This window comes from Anguilla rostrata, chromosome 9, assembly GCF_018555375.3.
Source record: "Anguilla rostrata isolate EN2019 chromosome 9, ASM1855537v3, whole genome shotgun sequence".
NCBI lineage: Eukaryota > Metazoa > Chordata > Actinopteri > Anguilliformes > Anguillidae > Anguilla > Anguilla rostrata.
The window spans coordinates 29,603,177-29,625,392 of NC_057941.1; the positions used below are offsets into that span (position 1 = coordinate 29,603,177).

Below are 22,216 nucleotides of genomic sequence, written 5' to 3' on the forward strand. Positions count from 1 at the left end.
GATGTGTTAGGGAGAGGTTATTTCTGTCCCATGTTGAATCTTTATGCTCGTTACAAAGGAAAGACTTATTTTATGGTTGAAACCTAAAGATCTTTGACACAGCAGTGTGGCCATACAATAACAGCAGGAGACAAAGGTTATTGATTGAGGGTTAAAAATCGGGTGTGTGCTTGATGCTGGAGGTCTCGTTAATTGCTATTTACTACTGTTTCTGTCGACTTGAGGGGTGTCATCATCACCATTCAGTAATGTTCCTGAACACAGGCCAGATTCATGATGCGTGCCATTGCTTGTGTGATGAAACCGGAGCTTACGATTTTAAAGGTCAGACATGCTTCATAGTCTTTCTCTGCCGAGGCAAACTCCACAAATCCAGAAAGCATGCCCTCCAGCTCTGTGCTCACTATGCAAATATTACTTGTTTGGGGGCTCAATATGTAAACCACAGGAGTATAATTGCTGGAATGGAATGTCCTTCATGTCTGACATCAGAGTGGTCTCATTATGGTGGTTTGGTTGTGATAAGAATAAAAGGCCTCTGCCTCGGCTGCCTGTGCCCAAGGAGAACATGGGCATAGCCCGTAGCAATCGACTAATAAGGACACCAACAAAGTACTTACACTGGCCACTACAGTGAGACCATGTTTCTTGTAACTATGTAACTGACATGGCATTTTACATTTTAACCAATCAACAGTATGTCCCTTTAATGGGCTGTCACTCTGAAGTGAACTTGGAGTGAATATCCATACAGATTTGCTGCCTCAGACGTCCATCTTTTCTTGTTGCGTTTGTTTTGTAAAATTGACGCTCTTTACATCAAAAGGAACTGTGTTATTTTCCTGTTTATAAATTTGAAGAATGAACATGCATCTATATGCTGTGGCTCTAATTAACACTTTGAATGCCAAAAAAAGTGATTGCCCAGGCAGGAGTGCCTAAGTGTCGGCAGAGCTTCATGAGGCTGTTGATCTGATTTGCTTCCAGTGAGGGGTCCTCCACAGCAGTCTGAATCGGCAGCATGCCCATGCTCGTGTAAACTCGTAAAATTCGGTTTTGTATTTTGAGTTCGTTGCCACTGTCAAGAAAAGTGATTCTTTCACTAATGTGAGGAACACAAGGTTCCCTGTTAAAAGAACAAAGTTCGTTGCCAGTCCAGACTTAAGGGGGGGTGGGGGGTGGGGCAGCGTATGTCATGATGCCTATCTGACTCTTTGAGCACTGCGCTTTCATATTGAACGTTCTCATAAAGCAGGGCTGCCCCACCCTGTCCTGCAGACCTAAGGTTTTCAGTCCAATCCTAACAAAGCACACCTCATTTAACGGCTAGATCTCGTCAAGCTACTAATGAGTAGAATCGGGTGTGCCATATTAGGATAAAATGAAAACCTTCCGAACAGTAGATCTCCGGGAACAGGGTTGTGCAGTCCTGCCGTAAAGTGAGTGATAACAGAGGAATATCTCAGGCGCCCTCCTAACCTGCAGCTTGTGAGCTGGGAGGAGGTAAAGTGCGGTGGCCGTTTTAGTCTTGGCATTGAAGACGGCGAGTTTCCCCTGAAGCAGCTCGCATAACTCAACTCCCAGTGGAATCCATACAACTCTGGAGAATTCTTTGGGCAAAAATATAGAAACTGAACACCCAGAATTTTTTCTGGTATTTAACAAAAAAAGAAAAAAAAAGAAGTATTTGTTCCAAACACTGAACATTCACAGTGTACATGCTGAGACAAGTGACCTGTGTCGCGGAAAGAGGAATGATGTTAATGGCGCTCATTTTGGAGAGGTTATTTGCATGATGCCACACCCTTCCCCCTCAATACTTATTGTCCTCTGAGCATGTTTGGGGCCTTGCATTGGCCCAACATTTCATTATAAGATAAGATAAGACAGACTTTATTAACCCCCAGGTGGGGAAATTTTGGTGTTACAGCAGCAGATAAAAACAACATATCACACATAGACATAAAAAACATAAAAAGTGCTTGTAGTAATTTGCTTTAAAAATAAAAGTAAAAAGGTGCTTTTTTTAGTGCAGCAGCAAAGTCCTTTAAAAGGCATGGCTGTCGTTATGCAGTCTGATAGCGGTTGGCACAAAGGAACGCCTCCGGCTTGCACATGGGGTGGATGAGCCTATGGCTGAAGGAGCTCCCCATCTGTCACAACTCCTCATGTTGGGGGTGGGAGGGATTGCTCAGGATGGCACTGGTCTTCCCCTTCATCCTCCTCTCTTCTACTACCTCCAAACTAAGCTCCTCCCAACAGCAGGTGTCACCCTACAGAACACTCCCCAGCAGAATCTCCACTCATGGCGTGCCACTCTGATTTGCATATTCCTGCTGCTGAAAAGATGTGCTGTCAGAGATAGCCAGGGGTTATAAACATGGGCTTTTGCCTGAAATCAGACAGCGCAAAAATGGGTAGAGTCGTATATTGCTGCAATGATGGAGTGATGTTTAAGTCATAAATTATTGCAATGATGAAGAATGTAAAAGAGGGATTATGCCTCCACTTGTGCCTCCACCTTGAAGCCTTCTTTAGGACCCTGTATTAGTTCAGGATGTATGGGGATGCATAAATAGGGTGACCAGTTAAATGCTAAAGAATTGGGACGTTGTTTTGGCTCTGTGAAATAAAACATGAAAACATCTCAAAGTTAAGACTGTCAGCTTTAATTTGAGGGTTTTTACATCCATACTGGGTGATCCGAGTAGGAATTACAGCCATTTTTATACATAGCCCCCCATTTTTTGGGAGCAAGAGTAATTGGACATTTGGCTGCTCAGCTGTTTTTTGGCCAGCTGTATGTCTTTGCATCATTAGTTCATGCACAGGAAAGCTAGCAAAGGTCTAGACTCTAGAGTTTATTTCAGGTGTGGAATTTGCATTTGGAGTCAGTTACTGTTGTCTCTCAACATGATGACTAAATGAGTATCAGAGCTAGCAAAGCAGGCCGTCAGGCTGAAAAATCTGAATAATAGCCAATAGCTAAAACATTTTATGTGTCAAAATCAAGTTAGATACATTGTTATGAGCAGGGGTTAAATTGGGGGTGGACGCGGGTGGACGGCGTCCACCCACCTTTGGTAAATAAATAAATAAATAATTTTGACCGGCACTTTTACAAATAGGCTAACTATGACAATCCAGTCCAGTTTTCGTATGCTCCAGTCCATGTGTTCCCTCTAGCCAGTTACTCGCTCAACCAATCAAAAATCCGAAGAAAAAAAAAAAACTCAGGAGGAACAGCACAGAAAGAAAAATATCGTTGATTGTCTAAATTGTTTGGAAGCGGATGCGGTAGGTAGCTAATTTCATTAACATGCAATTTCATCTATGCAACATTTTAAAGAGAGATGAATAAACAGTCCCCACGAACTTTGATTGCTTGAGCAAAATCAGCAGGTTGCTGGTCAGCAACTAAGCTAGGATTTAATATTTCCCACATAGGCTACATAACGTTTTATTCAGCGGCGACTGGCGAGCTGAAATTTGTTGGGTGCAAAACTTTCCTTTAAACTAATCATTTGATCTCAACCAGTTTTCATTAGTAATTTTATCAAGCGTACGTGGCGACGATCGGACTAATCAAATGGCTAGTAGCTTAAAACACAGCGTCTTCATACCGTGTTGGGGGATTAAATCATAAATTCAATTTATCCGTGAAAAATCCGTTTTAATCACCAAGTAGTCTACATTTAACAAACAAGATACACCACTCCGTTATCTACCGTGTTAGCTTTGAGAATAACAAAACCTGCACTTCAGTTTTGTTTACAATCTACGCATTGCAGATATTTGCCATGAATTCGATTGCGGAGAAAGAAGTGCATGTATCCACAAATAATGTTGATTTAAAAATGTGCACAATTTCGTACTGCAAATGAAAATAGGCTATAAGGCCTAGGCTACTCGCTAAAACTGCCTATTTGGGGAGAGCTGGTTATATATGATAGTATTGCTATTGAGTAGCCTATTTTGTGGATTAATTGCATTGATACTCAAGGAAAATCGGGAAGATTCCGCCACTGCTTAGTGACTAAAACTGATTTTTCTAAATCGCATTTATCATTTAATCTCCCTAACACAATGCGAAGAAGCTGTGTGTCCCTTTCCAATTGCTTAGTCAGATCGTTTGCATGCTTGTTAATCACTGAAAATGAATTAAAACAGTTTTCGATCCATGATTAGTTTAAAGGAAAGTTTTGCCCATCACCAATTTTCAGCTCACCAGTCGCCGCTGGTTTTATTTTGTTTCAATTCGACAGTTTAAGAAAGATGGATAAAGGAGGAAGAAGGGAGGACAAAAGAGGAGGATGACCGATTATTTTCGTGGTTAAAAAAATTCTCAGCATTAATGACAATCAATAATAAACTTTTAAAACATTGTTTTCCTTAATTACAATTATGTGCACAATACATTAAAGATACATCTATTTTGAGCTGAGACATTCATTGGTTTGTACCTTTTTTCACCCACCTCCCACTGGATCTCAGGGTCCACCCACCTCCCAAATCCCAATTTAACCCCTGTTTATGAGCAAGTAGGCACTGGTATGCTCAGCAGTATAGCAAACAACCTGGTATACCATGCAAGGCAACTGTACTGGATGACTGAATATTTTCCATAGTGAACATAAACCCTTTTCAACTGTCAAAAAGATCAAGGACAATTTCCAGGATATAGGCACAGATTATATAGGCGTTATATAGCCACAGTGACAAAGACTAAAATAAAGAGACTGCACCAGCATAACCTCAGATACAAGATGCAAACCAGTGGTAAGCCTCAAGAACAGAACGATCATCTTAGAGTGTGGTAAAAAGCACATTAAAACTGTAGAGTTCTGGAAGAGTGGTGGACAGATGAGATGACTTTTACCAAGTGATGGAAAGAAGAAAGTGTGGTGAAAGATAGGATTTGCTCATCTTTTCACAGATGATAGCACCCCACCCTCATCTGTGAAACATGGTGGAGGTAGTGTCATGACTTGAACATGTATGGCTGCCATTGGAACTGGCTCACTTGTCTTCATTGAAGATGTGGCTGCTGACGGCAGCAGCGGGATGAATGTACAGATGTGTACAGAAACTTCCAACCAGTTGCCTCAAAACTCATTGGAGAGTGCATTACCTTGCTGCAGGACAATGATCCAAACAAAAAGTGGAATGTTCTTGACTGGCCAAGTCAATCACCCGTCCTGAATCCAACTGAACCTGCATTTCACATGCTGAAGACAAAATTGAAGGACAAATGCCCCAGAAACAAACAGGACCGAGACTGCAGTACAGGCCTGGCAGAGCATAACCAAGGAAGATACCCAGGGTCTGGTGATGTCTCTGGGTCCCAGACCTCAAGCAGTCATCAATTGCAAAGATTTGCAACTAAGTACAAAATATGACAGCTTTATTTAAGATAATGTTAATTTGTCCTCAATCTTCCCTAAATTGAGAGGGATTAATAAAGGGCTGCAGTTCTTACATGGATCACCCAATATGATTTTAAATACTCTCAAATTTAAACTGACAGCCTGTGCTTTCACCTCATATTCATTTATTTCAAATCAAATGTGGTGGAGTACAGAGCCAAAACAACAAAAATAGTGCCATTGTCCCAATATGTACAGCATATATATATATATATATATATATATGTGTGTGTGTGTGTGTGTGTGTGTGTGTGTGTGTGTGTCAATCTGTGTTTTAGCTTGTGCAAGATGTGACTTTATCCCAATTTCTCCAGCACCCCGACCCCCCCCCCCCCCCACAAAAAAACTTAAAACAATCATCCAGGACATGGCCCGGCTTTCAAAAATCTCTACCTCTTCATTCTGTGGAATACAGCTGTGTGTCTAAACACTCAAAATTTGCAGCTGTTGTTATTGAAATCTGTGGAGCTACGATACAATGTTAGACATTTGAATTACAATTTGGAGTATTTTAACCATACTGGTATAAAAACAAATAGTTGCTAGAAATGGTTTCTCTGGCATTTTTTGTCATCATCTATGATTGTTTGTTATGAACATTTACACTAAGCTTCACACCCAGTCCTAAGCACAGATGCACACACTCATGCACACAAACACACACCCACAGCACGTATTAACACACACGCATGCAAATAAAGACACGTGCATATGCACAGATTAACATATACGCATACAAACTCCAGAATCAATAATCAGTCAAATATTGACAAAATGCATCACACATTCGCACACTAATATTGAGTCTTGTTGTGGAATGAAGGTTGGGATGTTTCTCCAGCTGTTAGTGAGATGAAGATGTCTGTCCATCTTGTAGTAGGATGTCTATCACCTCTGTGTGAGGGTAAGATTTCTGTTTGTGTTACGTGCCATGCTGGGAAAATCCTTCCAAAGTCTGTTTACATTGGCACCTCTGCCCTGTTTTCTCTTTGTCATAACATTTGACTCATCTCCACTTTTATGGACTCTGAAACCCCAGGTTTTTGCCTGCGGCTGTTTTGGCGATAGTCTTGTTTCAAACAGAAGGAGAAAATGCTCTGAATCTAAGGCATCTATCTTTACAGTGGTATGGTATTTAGTGTTAACTGTATTGCTGTGTAGTTAGAGATTGGAGGCAAATTTTCCTCAAGTTGGAACGGTGCCTGTTGTTTTCGGGGCTTAGATATTTTTCCATGTCCTGGAGTGGCGGGCGGATTACTGGATTAGCGGCAATGTGCACAGACAGGCCTGACTCTAGCCTTGGGCAAAAGAGCATGAACCAAAAGATCCAGTCTCTCCTTCTGCGTGAATCCTCTGCTCTGCCTGCAGTGCTCACATTCACACTACCCAGTGAACCCACTCAACTCCCACTCACCCATTCCACTTACTTCACCAATTACCCACTCAACACCCAATCCACTTACTCACCTGCTAAACTCACTCTCATTCACCCAATCACTCACTCAACCCACTCAATACCCAATCCACGCACTCACCTGCTAAACCCACTCTCATTTACCTTATCATTCAGTCAAACCACTCAACACCCAATCTAATCATTCAATTGCTAAGCTCACTCTCTTTTACCTAATCATTCACTCAACCCACTCAACACCAAATCCAATCACTCAATTGCTAAGCTCACTCTTATTCACCCAGTCAATGGCTCAACCCACTCAACCCCAAATCCACTCACTCACCTGCTATTCTAACTCTTATTTACCTAATCACTCACTCAATCCATTCAACCCCCAATCTACCCACTTACCCGCTAAACTGACTCTCATTCACCTAATAACTCACTCAACCCACTCAACCCCCAATCCACCCACTTTACGATAATTGAAACATGTAAATAACACAGCACACCGTCAGTATGTTTGAATTTCATTATTTCATCAATAAAGAGCTCAATATCTTCTGGAAAATTAAGTGATGTGCAAACAGCTGTTCTAAGGGTCATGACTTTTTTTTCTTCCTGTTCATAAACATTTTTTGTCATTTTTGTACCTACTGCATAGTTTGACTGTGCATGTGTCTGTAAATTTATACACAATCCTGCAGACTGTGATGAATTTGCTGTCCTATATTCTACACCAGTGTTTCTCTACCTGTGGTTTATAGAGGGGGGGGGGGCTACTACATGCTATTGGAGAATCAATGATTTGAAGAAGTCGTGGTTTAAAATTGTGTTCAATTTCAAATATCTTTTGCCTTCTTGGAATGACAAGCACCCATGTGCCAAATCATACGCTTGTAACTGAAAAACGTAGAATATCTCCACTCTCCCTCTCTTTGTTTACCCATTAATTTAATTCTATATCTCTTCCACACACTGAAAGTTTTCAGCAGGGAAGAGATGGCCATTGAAAGACATTCAATGGCCCCCTGACACTTTTCTTCGCACTTTCACCTTTTTTTTTAGCTTTCTCTAAGACCCCCATGTTGAAACACACTGATGCTGTTTTCTTTTAAGATTCCTAATCCTCTGGCTCCTTTTGTGAGTCGAGCCTAAGATACACTGCTTTATGTCTGACATCAACACTCTCTGGTTATCTCCCTGGCTGGGGACTGAGAATTTCAATGGCGATTAAATGTCACTTTTTTTTTTCTTCCAAGAGTTGTTACAGTATTCTATACATTCTCCCTATTTGATTGACAGGAGCGAGAGATTCCCTCCAGTGTAAATCTATATGCTCCATTATGGTCGCAGTTACAGTAATTCTTCTTATACCCCATGGTATGAGGGCTTATTCAGAGTGCTCTACTGCACCGTACAGTAGACCAGAGTGAAGCTCATCCTCACTCCAGGTGCCTGAGTGACAGGTAGGAGTTCAGATATAGCTGAAGAATGACATGTCCCTGAGACCAACGCACCAGCTGCCTAACCCATGGCCCTTGGGCAGAACTGGCCTTTTTACGCTGTCACATTTTTACATTTTTCTTTTCCCTTCTTTGTACTGTAAATGAAATGGGGTGATGAAGAAAAAAGGCCTCTGTGATCACAGACCTGTCACCAGACCCGCGCTATTAAAACTCACACGCCCGTCAGGAATTTTATAATTAATTTATTTCTTTTTCTTTCTTTTTTGAGCAACCTTAGAAACTGAGTGTATCATAACTTGATTTTTTTTTGGCAACGTGTCATTTTTTTTTTGCACGACTGCAGATTCAGCTGTCAGATGAAATTAAATCAAAATGTAATAATATAATTCTAAAATGTATTATTGTTATTATTATTATATAGCATGTTTTACAAAACATTTGTCACAATACAATTCACAGCATAGCCCCATGCTCAAAACCACAAGCCTGAGGTGACAGTGGCAAGGAGCAATGCCCTAGATGGCATGTAGGAAGCTACTTAGAGAGGAATCTGACTCAGTCTATCTTTCTCTGGGTTTCACAGAGTCGCGGTTCATTGTGGGTTGTACTGTTAAAAGGAAAAGCTGGCATTGGAAAAAGGCCTTTTCAAGGTTCTGTCACAGTGCTTTGCTTTATTTTGTTTAATCTAAAATGAGAGCCTTCGCTGATTTAGCTTGACTCATAAAAATAATATGCCGTAAGAATTTTCATGGCTAAGCCTCAGTCTAGGAAGTTAGCATACAGTTACCCACTGTTATATGTTTGGTTTAATTGCATGAGGTAATTTGTCCAGGAACATTCAAGGTTTTGCAAGGGCTGTCCCCTGACAAGCCAGCTAAGTAGCATGTTAAATTAAATGGACCTGTAAAGTTTAATGTGGTTTAATCAATGACAAGACATTGTTTGCACACCTGTGTATGTGTGTGTGCTTGCACGTGCGTGTGCGCTGTTCTCAGACTGACATGGCTCTGTGTGTGTGTTTCCCTGGGTGTGAATGGTAGACTCCCCATCTGGGCTGCAGCCAGGTCCCAGTGAGAGCACAGCCAATGAGTGACTGCCCAACCATTCAGTCAGCGAACGACTGTCTTTCTGTGCAGCCAATCATGGGCCGCTGTTATACAGTCTTATACATGGGTGTTATGCACAGGCAATGTTACACACAGCAGGTCACCTCACTTACAATAGATCTACTCATAGTTAACTAAATACATTCTGAGGCTGTTCCTGGTCAGTACATTGGCCAGATGTATGAGCCTGCAACCTTCTGGTGGAGAGCTCATAATTTGATCGCTGCGCCCTTCCAAGCCGGGTGCAGAGAGTCTGACTTAAAGCCCCAGCCCTTTCACTTTCACTGGAGCTGATAGGCAGCACAGTGTGGGATAATGCACTGGTTTACCCTGCCAGAGTGTGCATCAGCGGCAGCTATTGGAACTCCAATTTAACTCCAGCCGAGCTAATCTGCATAAGCAGACATTGGGGTAAGTTTAGGGCTTTATAGAATAAATACGACTCGGGTTCTGTAGTGCAAAACGCCTACAAAAAAGGATATTCAAAAATAAAACGTTGAGGCCCTGAAGTGCAGACACAGCAAGTAAAAGCAACCCTCAGGTTTAAATCTCTAGACCACAGAAATGTATTCCAAGTGGAACAGCTATCCAAATCTGTGAAATAAGGATTAGCTGTTCCAGTTGTCTGGCGTTTAAACCCCGGCTAAGCACACTGCTTATCTTAGCCTGCTCTTTTTGTTTTGTTTTGTACTTGTAGGCAATATTTTGTTATATGTAGTTGTGTAAATGTTGTGTTGCAGTGAGCACGCTGTTTTTAATGGTTTTAAAACCGGCCCTCTACGCACTGATTCTCACGCCCCGTCCCCTTAGGATGTCTCTGCGTTCCACCCGCTCCGAGTGGACTGGGATTATTTGTCAGGTTGTCGTTTCTTAAAAACCCCCTTGGAGCCCCCCTCCGTTGCCCCCGTGGTTTAAGCGGCTGCACGGGTGCTGGGGGGCTGGCGGGTTCCCGCCGTCGCCCCGCTCACGTTCGGCTCAGGCACGGCTGCTGTGCGAGACGATGTCAGCCCTGGGGAAGAGGCAGTAATTAGAGGAATTATGGGCTGGATTTTCTGCCTGCAGTGAGGAGTGAAGTGAAAGCCGACTGCGATGGCTGACTGATGCTGAATGATGAGAGATGATTAGAATGTGTCTCCCTCCGTGCTGGGACTTGCACAGCAGAAATGTACATTATTGCAGTATAATGAACTGCTGCTTGCCTAGAACTGCAGGGCTCACAGACAGAAATCCACCCCCCCCCCCCGCCCCCCACCCCCCTCCCTAACCCTAAAAAAAGGAGGGTGACCTCTGTGCCCTCTGCTGGCATGTGCCATATTACCCCCACACTGACTCGAAATTAGACCTCTTTAGGTGACTCTCTGCCTGGTGGTCATAGGCTGTGAACTGCCCATTGACCGGTGTTTTTATGTGGACTGTTGGAAGTTTGCCTTTGCATTTCTCCATACTCCGAAGAATGTGTGATACCATTTTATTGTGAAGGGCATTGTATAACATGTTATATCAGTAAAGGCTGATTGATTGTTTATATGCATGATTTGAAAATACACATTTAACCTTTGAGCAGGTATGTATGGGTCTAATGTTCTCAGAAGATAAGGTCTGTCAGATTGACGCTGACAGGTACGATCAGTACGTGTGATCAGTAGGGTCGGCGCACAGGGCATGCCCAGTGGACTGGAAAGGGTGCGGGTGGGACTTATTGTCTTAGGCCGTGGGCTTTTGGAGCCCTAAGTCGAGCTGCGTTGTTTGGGGTGTCGAGGGTTCGGGGAGCTGGAGCCCCTGAAATGTGAACCAGCTGAGAGCGAAGAGCAGCTCCAGCTCCTTGCAGAAACTTGTCTGAGTAAAAAGGACACATTCCTCCCCATTCACAAGCACAGCACCACGGGCAGTAGCTCCTCGTCGGGGGAAAAAGGTTTTTCTTTTTTGGTGGAATGTGGGTTTTGAGGGCATATGAAGCCCCCCACATGGAACATTCCAGGACCCTGTTTGCAAAACAACTGATTGATTATTATTTTATTTTACTGCATCTAACAAATTAAGAATGAATACGCATTTAATTCATATCTAATGTAACAGTGCATTTAATCATTAATTGTTGTAGCTGTAAATTGACTGAGGAAATATCATAACTGGGATATACACTCACCTGCCACTTTATTAGGTACACCTGTTCAACTGCTCGTTAACACAAATATCTAATCAGCTAATTACGTGGCAGCAACTCAATGCATTTAGGCATGTAGACATGGTCAAGACGATCTGCTGAAATTCAAACCAAGCATTAGAATGGGGAAGAAAGGTGATTTAAGTGACTTTGAATGTGGCATGGTTGTTGGTGCCAGACCGGCTGGTTTGAGTATTTCAGAAACTGCGGATCTACTGGCATTTTCACGCACAACCATTTCTAGGATTTACAGAGAATGGTCCGAAAAAGAGAAAATATTCAGTGAGCGGCAGTTCTCTGGGCGGAAATGCCTTGTTGATGGCAGAGGTCAGAGGAGAATGGCCAGACTGGTTCGAGCTGATAGAAAGGCAACAGTAACTCAAATAACCACTCATTACAACTGATGCAGAAGAGCATCTCTGAACGCACTACATGTCGAACCTTGAAGCAGATGAGCTGCAGCAGCAAAGACAACCCGGTACTAGCAAAGTGTACCTAATAAAGTGGCCGGTAAATATATATATATAATTTTCCCAACCCTGAACTTGTTGATCTCCCGTCATCAGCCCTCCGTACTGACGGAGGAAGGGTTGTCCTCAGAGGAAGGGTTTCCCGCGTCGTCGGAGAACAATATCGATAATGAGGTCGGCATATTTTCGTTTTGTGCCTCCGCAGTTGCCTGGTCTGGCCAGGAGTGGCCGCTAGAGAGCACTGGGAGCAACGGAACTAGCCCGCTTAACCTCTGTCATTCCCCGGCAAGGCTGAGCCAATTGTTACCTATGCCAATAGCCAGCAAGGGCATGACCAGAACTTCAACACCCAGAGGCAAGGCTCACTCTTCTGGTTTGGCACAAGCGCCTTTACAGAGTGTGCCTCCCGGAGGCCCCATATGTACTTTTGTTGATGTTTCTGGTGATTATGGGTAGCTTTGTAGAATTGAGTCTCATCATTTGGAAATGCGCCTTCATGACCGCAGGGTAAGTGAAAGTTCAATGTGGCAAAAAGAGCATGTGCCTAGTAAATATTAACCTTCAGGGTTTATAGATCCTATAGAGGTCCTGTAGATTAGAATGTGATAGGACACTATGTGACAGTGTAGAAACAAAATGACAAACAGAGGTCTCAGCTGAGTCAGTCTTCTTGGCAAGTGTGCTTGAGTCAATCTGTCATCAGAGGTGTGGTGGTGAAGACTGAGGAAATCTCCATTTTGCTGACCTCTGTGGGCAGTCCACCATTGCTGGCAGAAATGTGGGCGGGGACACATTGTTAGATATCCCCTGCATTGCTAAGGTGAGGTCGTTATCGTACTGGTTGTGCTGAATGGATGTCCCTATGTCATTCATGCTGTCCCTGGAGAGATGGGAGGAAAGTGTGTGTGTGTGTGTGTGTGTGTGTGTGTGTGCATGCGCATTTACCCTTCCAGAGCAAAACGGAGACAGGGTTTGACAGAAATCACCCCTTACAGACTGTACAAACATGACAGGAGCTCCTGTAATACGGGCCTTGCGGTATTACAAGAGCTGTTTTGCAGCGGACACATCGCCTCTTAAACCGATGCTCAGTTTTGACAGCTCGCCTTGAGCATGCAGTCCGCTCAGAATGAACTCCCCAATGAATGCCGAACTGTCATTACCATGGAAGTCAAACACGGCACAACCCACACAGTTGCATTAGCACAGTAATGGTGCACTAAGCCCTGCCTGGTTTACCACAGCTGAGAGCAGATTAAGACAGCAGTGAGCTCGTGGACTCCAGTGCACCCACAGCGAGATGCAGCAGGGCTAGCGGTTGAGAGCCGAAAGTGTATTTGTGCCTCAGGCCTCCTTATTGTGAAGAGATGGGATCGGGAATGTTTTGGAGGTTCAAACTGAATCTCCGCAGATAAGATCTCCCCAATCCTCCTGCAGTCAGAGCCGCAGACGGGGTGCAGCGTGTGGCGCAAACATCGGGAACGACCAATGGGTGAATGTGAATCTAAGCGTGTGTGTTGCTTTTGAGTCGCTGGCAGACATGTGTCATCGCTGTTGAATGAGGTGTGCTTTGCTACGGTTGGAGTGAAAACCTTTCAGGATGGTAGATCTCCAGGAACAGGAACAGGAACAGGAACTGCTTTGAAACACACCGGAAATGCTCAGCTGCTTCATGTGTGTACGGATAAGATGTACTGTACATGAACAGGCATGATTTCCATTGCCGATTGAGATTGGAGCCATTCCTGGCAATGGAGCTGAAACATCTTCAACCTAAAAATCCATAGCGCAAGGACTGGATGTATTTTATTGTAACAAAAAATGGAAATGTCAAGTTTTGCTATGCAGTGTTTGGAAACTGGATGCAGAAGCCCTAATGGCATTTTATAATAACTGTGGTGGCATCCTGATACCCCTCTTCTATAAAAATGAGCTCACTGATGCCTCACCCATCCCATAAATTTAGGAGGACCTGACTGAAATGGCTTCTGCCCCGGGTGCACTATGGGTTGGGGTAGGACGCACCCTCTCATTAAAAAGGGACAGAACAGCTAATCCAGCTAATGATATATGTGTGGCTGGGCTGGGGTTGCCGAGGGGATGGTGTATCTAAACTTTCAGGAATGCAGGTGCTGATATTTCTGTGGGAACATGAAACGCTAACTATGGCTCCTTAGACAGACAAAAGGGCACAGACTGGCAGGTTACTCTCTATCATTTGGGGTTAATTAAATAAAATGAAATAGCGTATGCTTGGATGTCATACATTTTCCACACAGTAATACATCATTCATTCGAATATGTTGTGTGTGAGTGTGTGTGCATGCGTGTCTGTGTGTGTGTGTGTGTGTGTGCTTGTGTGCTTGCCTGTGCGTGTGTGTTGCATGGCTGGGCATGCGGGTATTCTCTCTCCTCCTTACACAGATGCTACACACAGTGTGATCCTTTGATCCTTTCTTCTCCAGGACCAGGTTATGTTCACCCACGTGCGTCACCTTCACACGACACAACGCAAGTTTCACAGCCCGATCTCTCCAGAGATCAGAATGCCTGTGTGGCAGACGTACCTGTGTCAAGCACCTGTCGGCCCCGTCTTAGCCTCTGCCCTGCTCCTGTCAGCGCAGAGCCTGTCCCCCATGGGGGAGGCTATTAGAGCTATGTGGAAGCTTATTTGACCGTGTCATAGCTGCCCTTGAGTCCTGTGGCAGACGCTGTAATTACAGGAGCGTGTGGCTAAGGAATGAGCAGAAGCCAAAGGGCTGTCCGATTAGGAGTTTTAAGAGGTGTTAAGTCAACTTTCACTGGCTCCGGCTACTGGGCCAAGGGGAAAATTCCCAGAATGCTGTTTGTGGGTTTCCATAGCTCCGCCTCTTTGCCCTGTGGAAACCCCCTTGGCCATCTCTGATTGGCTTCATGTGCTGAAAAACTGCTGATCTCATATTTTACTAGGGATTTTTTTGCTGTGATCATCACTAGCAAGGAATTTCCGTGACAGTTAACCTTGATAATATGTAAGGTAATTCATGATGTTTGAGGTAATGGAAAATAATGATTTAATGATGAATATATACATAATAAATCATGTTAAGAAAAATATATGGGTGGAAGAAGAAATATTGCTTCTGAAGCAATACAATTACAAATCCTGTGGAATAAGCCAGTATCATAAAGGTGTTTAGTGATTACAGAAAGAAATCACGCCCAATTAAATAGCAGTTAGAAGAGGTTCAGGCAATGTAATCATTTCCATCACAGTAGCATACTTTGAAACTGAGAAGAGCACAGTTTCTGCCTTATTTTAGTGAATTCAGGAAAGGTTTGGTTACTATGTGTCGACCTGGGTTCAGATCAGGAATTAGGTGTTGCTAAGGTGGAGCACCTGAGCAACAACTGCTTGAGATGCTGAAAATGTCTCCGAGCCTCCTGTTACTAACTGAAAGGTCCTAGGATTAGTCAGATTGAACACATGAGTCAAACACCTACTTTGTATATAGATCTGCAGTGATTCTTCCAACAAAGATGATAAGGAAAGAGGAAGATACACATTTTTATGTGTTTGTGTGTGAGAGAGAGAGAGAGAGAGAGAGAGAGAGAGAGAGAGAGTGTGTGTGCGTGTTTGTGTGTAAGAGAGAGAGAGAGAGAGGGAGATTAAGCATTGATATAAGTCAATGGAATATCAATATTCCTTGCATGTCTGCGGCCGAAACAGACTTTTGAGCGGCTGGTTTAGCTGAAAAACAGCGCTGAAGCTGATTGGCTATACGGCAGCTGAACAGGAGGTCAGAGAACCTGACGGCTAGGTCGCGACTCCAGCAGAAAGGCTTCCGAGGGGCAGGCAGGTGCAGACGCAGGCGGGCGTGTCTGTGCAGTTCTCACCTGCCGCGTTGGCACACACCTGGCAGACTCCCTCACCTAAAAAGACTAGACTAAAAACAATTAAACTAACAGTCAATTAATTGTACTTATATAGCAACCTTAATCCCTTCATAGAATCCTGGAGCTTCACAGAGAAGAGGGGGCTTGGTAACTCTCCCTAGCCACTACTGAAGTTTAGCGTGCCCAAGACTGAGGCTCAGCAGTCATTCTGCACTGGGATGCTTACGGCTCAAAAGAGGAGCTGCCTCCTACTGCTCAGTGTCTCTGTCACGGCACTTAGATATCGATTTTCACTTGGTCTAGAGGGAAAGCCGCCAACAACTGTGGTGATGTTTTGGAATTAACAACAGAACAACGCAGGTTCAGAAATGAACATGGAATAATGCAGTGTATAGAGTATATTCCAATATTTAGCTTCATCTTTATCAGTCGTATTGACTGTGGGTTTTTAGTGCTTTAAGAAAAAACTTTATATTGATTCAGGCTGCGGTGCAATTATAGCTGTCACGTCTCCTTATCATTTTGGACATGGACTGATGCAATTATGGCACACCTTAGGGTTCAGCTGGCTGGGAATCTTGCCCTGGGGAACTCAAAGTGTGTTTGGTAGAATAACATGCATAGTCTGCTGTTTTGATTAAAAAATGGGGGAAGGGTCAGGGTGATATCATCACTTTTGGGGACTGTGGTTCAGGCCGGATAAAGCAGGTGAAAGCTGTAGAGTATGCCGGGTTGTACTGATCATTTCACCTCAGGAGTGGTATCTTAAATGTTTTTTCTCGTTTAAGGGCTTTGTACATACTGCGTGTGGACTATGTCGTCCATATACTAGACAACATTTCTGTCCACATCAGTGAAAAACATCTAAAAATGTGTGGGGATTCTTGTGCGCTTAAATTTGCAGTCAAGCTTCTGGAGGTAGTGTGTTGCGTCATATACCTTTCAGCCAGCTCCAGTTATGTTCGTGGAGAACGGGGGTAATTGCCCGATAAAACTATGGTTTGGGACCAGAGAGATGAAAAGACCTCTAGTTATTTCCCTCAAAGAGGTGTTTAGCGCAGGTTGAGAACTTCCCACTCTCACAAATAACCATTTTTAAAGGTCTTGGTGTTTAGTGGAGCGGAGAAAGGGTTGGGTCAGCGCTGGGTTGCTGTCGGAGTCGAGAGCAGCCCGCCTTCTTCCACTGAGGGAGCGTCCAATAAAACTGACGGCAGGTTTATTTGACGGCAGGTTAGCTTGGCTTCTGAAGTGCCTTGTGAAGTGAAGCGTGCCAAACAAAACTTCTGAATGCAAACAGAAAATTCAGAACGCATGTACAAATCCCCTAAGTACACCCTGAAGCTGAAAACAACCTTAATCTCATGGTTAGGGCAGACTGATGACTCTGTCGGGGTCATGCGAATGTGTGTGCATGCGTGCGTGCATATGTGTGTGTGTGTGTATGTGTGTGTGTGTATCTGTGTGTGTTTTTAAATTAGAACGGTCCTGATCCTAACTGATTCAACAGGATGTACCCTCATTACTACTGTATGTGCGAATGATCATGGGTCCAGCGCTTCATGATGGACATTAATCAGCAGGCTACAAAACATTTGGTAGCATTGTATTTGACTTGATTAAGTGTTCATGACCAATATAGTCACTCAGTAGTCACGTCAGACCAGTGAAATGACACTGGAACGAATGGAGGGAGGGTGCGACTCCACAGTGGTTGGACGAGGCCAGTTTCATCATTGCAAAGGCCGTTAACTGAACATTCATGTCCTGAAACTGGGTGTGCCTGTCCTAGCCTAGCCTGATTTCTTCCACAGATACTGAGACATAGCGAATCAAGTCTATAAAAGAGAAGGACATCGCACGCGTTTCACAGAGTTGGTCTACATCACGCGAGGGGAAAGCCATAGCTTGAGATGTTTAACTGTTTGAACTTCACTTCCCTTCTCTTTCTGCCCGAAACGAGCAGGACTGGCAAGGAAAAGCCAAAGCATTTTACAAAGAAGACGATAGATCAGGGCTTATTAAAATAACTGTTGAAAATCTCAAGGTCTGAGGCTAGACCTCCCCAGATGTACTCTGTGTTATGATTGTGATACTAATACTGCTCACACTATTTTATTTAAAAATGGTTGCCTGGTTAGGTAACTGAAGCTGTTTCAGACCCTTTTTTGCATAGAGTGTAATGTTTGTGTTGACTGCGCCAGATGTGCAGGAAGGAAAGGTGGACATATTTTTTTGGGAGAAAAGGAGGGTGTGATGGACACCCCTATCCCTTTGTGCTGCTCTCTATATGCAGCCTGTAACTCAAGATTTAATGCCTTTTCACAAGACTATTGAGAATGTGAGTGGGGGGGGAGGTTGTATTTCTTTATGATAATCCTCCCCTAATAACCCCTAATCCTAGCCCCATAATGCTTTGCTTTGCCCTGCAGGAGCACGGCGGAAATTTGAATATTGCACACTAAAGTCTCTGAATGACATGTGTTAAGCAGTTTGGGTCGTTTTGCCTTTTCCCCCCAATGTGCTCAGGCCCGTCCTGATCGTTTTTATCCAGTAATGAGCGATTGATGGGCAGAGGTAATTTGGTTTTAATAATACTGAGGTCTCACAATACAGTAGAACTCACTGGAAAATATTACAAGAATGAATTATGAAGCTATTTGAAGGTTCTGGAAGGTGTGTCAGAGAACAGTAGTTGTCGAGAGGGGAATTTTCAAGTAATAACCCAAAAGTCTTGCCCCATCATGTGCTGGTTTCCCCTGCAGAAGTATGGCAGAAATCTTTATATTCCAGGCCTGTACCACACAGAAATGGCGGCATGACTTTGACCTCTGGGGTGTGCTGAGGAGAAGAGGAGGTCATTAATTAACCCAAAAATCCATCACTGTCACATGGTGCTACAGCCTCAAGGATCGGTGCACAAAATGGAAAAATTCCCTGTAGTGTGTGTATGTGTCTGGGTGTGTGCGTGTGTGCGTTCGTGTGTGTGTGCGCGTGTGAGTGTGTGTGTGTGTCTCTGTGTCTTTGTGTCTCTTTATGTCTTTTTTTGCGTTGAATTAAATGTGCTGTTGCCATTGCACCTGCTTGTTGGTTAGCAGATCGAGTGGGAGGCTATGGGCTTAATGTGTGCCCTGAGGACCTGAGGACCCTGTTTCAGCCCTTTCATATATCTCCCTTCACCGCCACTGTGCTGTAGGGGCTGTCAGAAAGGGCTCTTAAATCGTTAGGAAAGACAGAAGAAGGACATCGCCCCCGGTCACCGTTTCAAACCGATCTTTAACTGCCAATATACAGGGGAGAATCTGAGCAGGATCCAATGAGTTTGTCACAAACGTTCAACAAGGAAAACACTGTGTCACATCTACTTAGCCACACAGTATTTTGTGCATGTGCAGTTGCCCAGTAACATAAGTTATTGAATATTATGTAGTCGTACGTGCAGTGGTAATTTTAACTAAAGGAACTGCACAGCCATCCTGCCTCAGACAGGTATGTATCAGTCCTCCCAGTCTAAGTGAGCACACAATAAAATGTCCAGTGTTAATTCAACTTTACAAGAGTACATACGAGTCAAGTAGGGATCATGCAGAGTTGATTTAACACTGAACATTTCACTGTGTGGGACACAGTTTAATCATTCCACCCCCACATCAGCGGGCTATATGGTCACGTTTCTAGCAGTCTAGGAGCCCTTTGAGTGAATTTCTCCAGTAACACAACACCTTGGAAAAGGTGGAGGTTCACTGAACCAAAAATGTCCATTTGAACAAGGACAATAGATGAGATGTTTGACCATTAGCACCTTTAGGCGATGAAGGGTATTCATTTCTATAAGGAGAGCATAAGAACCAGTGCGTTTTCTCCTTTCATGAATAGGAAACCTGAATAAATCTCCATTCAGCTCCTGTCACCACTGTGTGTGTGTGTGTGTGTGTGTGTGTGTGTGTATCCAGTTAATCACAGATAGAACCCCTCAAATCTTTTCCTTTAATAATACAGGCTGTTAGAGCTCCTAGTTCTCCCCGTGTTCCTGTAATGCACTGAATGAGCTGCAGTGCAGACAAACTTTCAGGGTTATCTTAACCTGCATGTTTGTGTGCTGTGAAGATTAAGGCAATGATAATCAGACACTGTTGCAGTCATCACATGGACACTGCACTTAAAAACGATGTCACATTGACTGCATGAGATAAAGAAATGTAACTGAAAATATTATTAGACAGTGAAGGAATCTCACTACACTAAGGAAGTGACCCAGGGATTCATGGTTTTCACCCCTTAATCATATAATTTATGTTATATTTCCATGTGAAATGAACTTGCTTGGTGTTAAAACTAAAAAGTCAGTTACTAATTACAGCTAAATCAGCCAAATCTACGGGGCTGTCTCCCTCTCTGTCCCTCTTGCCCTTTTATTTTTAGTTTGATCTGTGGTTTGATGAAGAGAGATATGGAGAGAAAAATGGAGAGAAGGAGGAGTGCATGAGAAAAATTGGGGAGAGATAGAGAGAGAGAGAGAGAGAGAGTGAGCTGCTTCTCCCCACCTTCTCCCTCGCTCCCCCCTCTTCTCCAGCTGCCTCCTCCGCTCTGTCCCGGGGAAAAGAGGCCGAGGGTCTGTGGAATTGCTCTGCATGTCGGCTCATGCCACGCGCGGTGCGAACATGTGACCGCCCTGTGGCTGGACCGCGGCTCCCGGCCTGAACGCCGTCCCGTAATTTCACAACTTCTCACGCGAAGCGCCGGCCCTCGCGCTTCAGGAAGTCGCGCGCGGGCTGGCTCAATTCCCTCTGGCGCGGGCGATCCGGGGGACGGCCTAAATATCGGAACGTCTTTCAGCAAGAGCACCGCCAGCTGGCTACCTGCTCCGTGACCTCTGGCTTCTGTGCACTCACCTCTTCTGATCCCAGGCACTGCGCTTCACTCGCCCTAGGACTGAAGTGCTGTGTACTTGAACCCTCAACTTGAACCCTCAACTTGACCTCTAACCCGTGAGCTTAATCATGCTGTTTTAACAGTCTGTCACACGCCCCTTCCCCTTCCCACCTTTTTAACACGTTTAGATGCATCTCAGAACAGGGAGTCCTCAATGGGGCCTCTTACAGCCCTCTCAGCCACCCTGTACACCATCACTATTCTAGCCTTCTACACCCCCCTATTCCGTGCATTCAGAAAATGTTCACCCCCTTTGGATTTTTTTCACATTTTGCTGTCACAGATTGCACAATATTTCCCTCTAACTCACATAATTCATTTAGCACATTTGAGAAAATAAATTATATATCTAAATATATATATATCTATATTTACTCCAAAACATTTTTTTAATGACAAAAGTATGTACCATAGTATTCTCCCCCCCAAGTCAGTACTTTTCTGAGGCATCCTTGGCAGCAATTACAGCTGTGCGTCTTGGTTATGTCTGTACAAGTTTTGTATATCTGGAATTTTGCCCATTCCTCTTGGTAGATTTCCTCCGGCGCTGCCAAGTGAAATAGAGAGAGACAGTAGGCAGCAATCATCAAGTATTGCCACAGATTTGTGATGGGATTTAAGTCTGGGATTTGACTTGGCCATTCTAGACAATTGACCGTACTTCTTTCAAGCCATTTCCATGCTGTTTTAGCTGTACGCTTGGGATCACTGTCCAGCTGAAAACTGAATCTTTTCCCCCCACCTGAAATCTTTTGCTTTGCCTGTATTTGGCTTGATCCATCTCTTCCTTGATTGTGACAAACTACCCAGTCCATCCTGCTGAAAAGCTACCCCATAACTTAATTTTGGCACTAGCATGCTTGACGGTAGGGGCGGTGTCACCTGGGTCATGGGCTGTGTTAATTTTGCACCAGATAGAGCCCTTAACTTTCAAGCAAAAAAAACAATTATTTTTGTTTTATCAGGCCACAAACTACTTTCCCATGTGGTGTCAGGGTCTGTCATTCCAGCAAACTCTAAGCGTGAGGCAGTTTTTGAAAAAAGCCAACATTAAGAGCCTAACTTACTAAGACCTTTAGCATGTGCAAAACCTTTTAGCCCATGAAAAACCAACCAACAATTGGGATTGGTCATGGTATTTGTTTTGCACCAATCATTGGTTGTGTTATTAGTTTTGTGTGTGCAAAAAGGTTTTGCATGTGCCAACGGTCTTAGCAAATCAGTCCCTTAATGTTGGGTTTTCTCAAGAACTGCCTCAGCCTCCCAAAGAAGTCAGATTTCTGAAGTACTGCTCTGATTGGTGACAGTTTCTCCCATTTCAGCCAATGAGATCTGCGGCTCTGTCAGCATCGCCATCGCCCTTCTTAGCCAGGTCCTCAG

General features: G+C 43.9%; 1 protein-coding gene across 3 annotated transcripts in view; it reads left to right on the forward strand.

Moving 5' to 3' along the window:
* LOC135262324 (collagen alpha-6(IV) chain-like) overlaps positions 1-22,216 on the forward strand; it is a 66,235-nt gene that overhangs the window by 3,885 nt on the left and 40,134 nt on the right. The window lies entirely within an intron of this gene.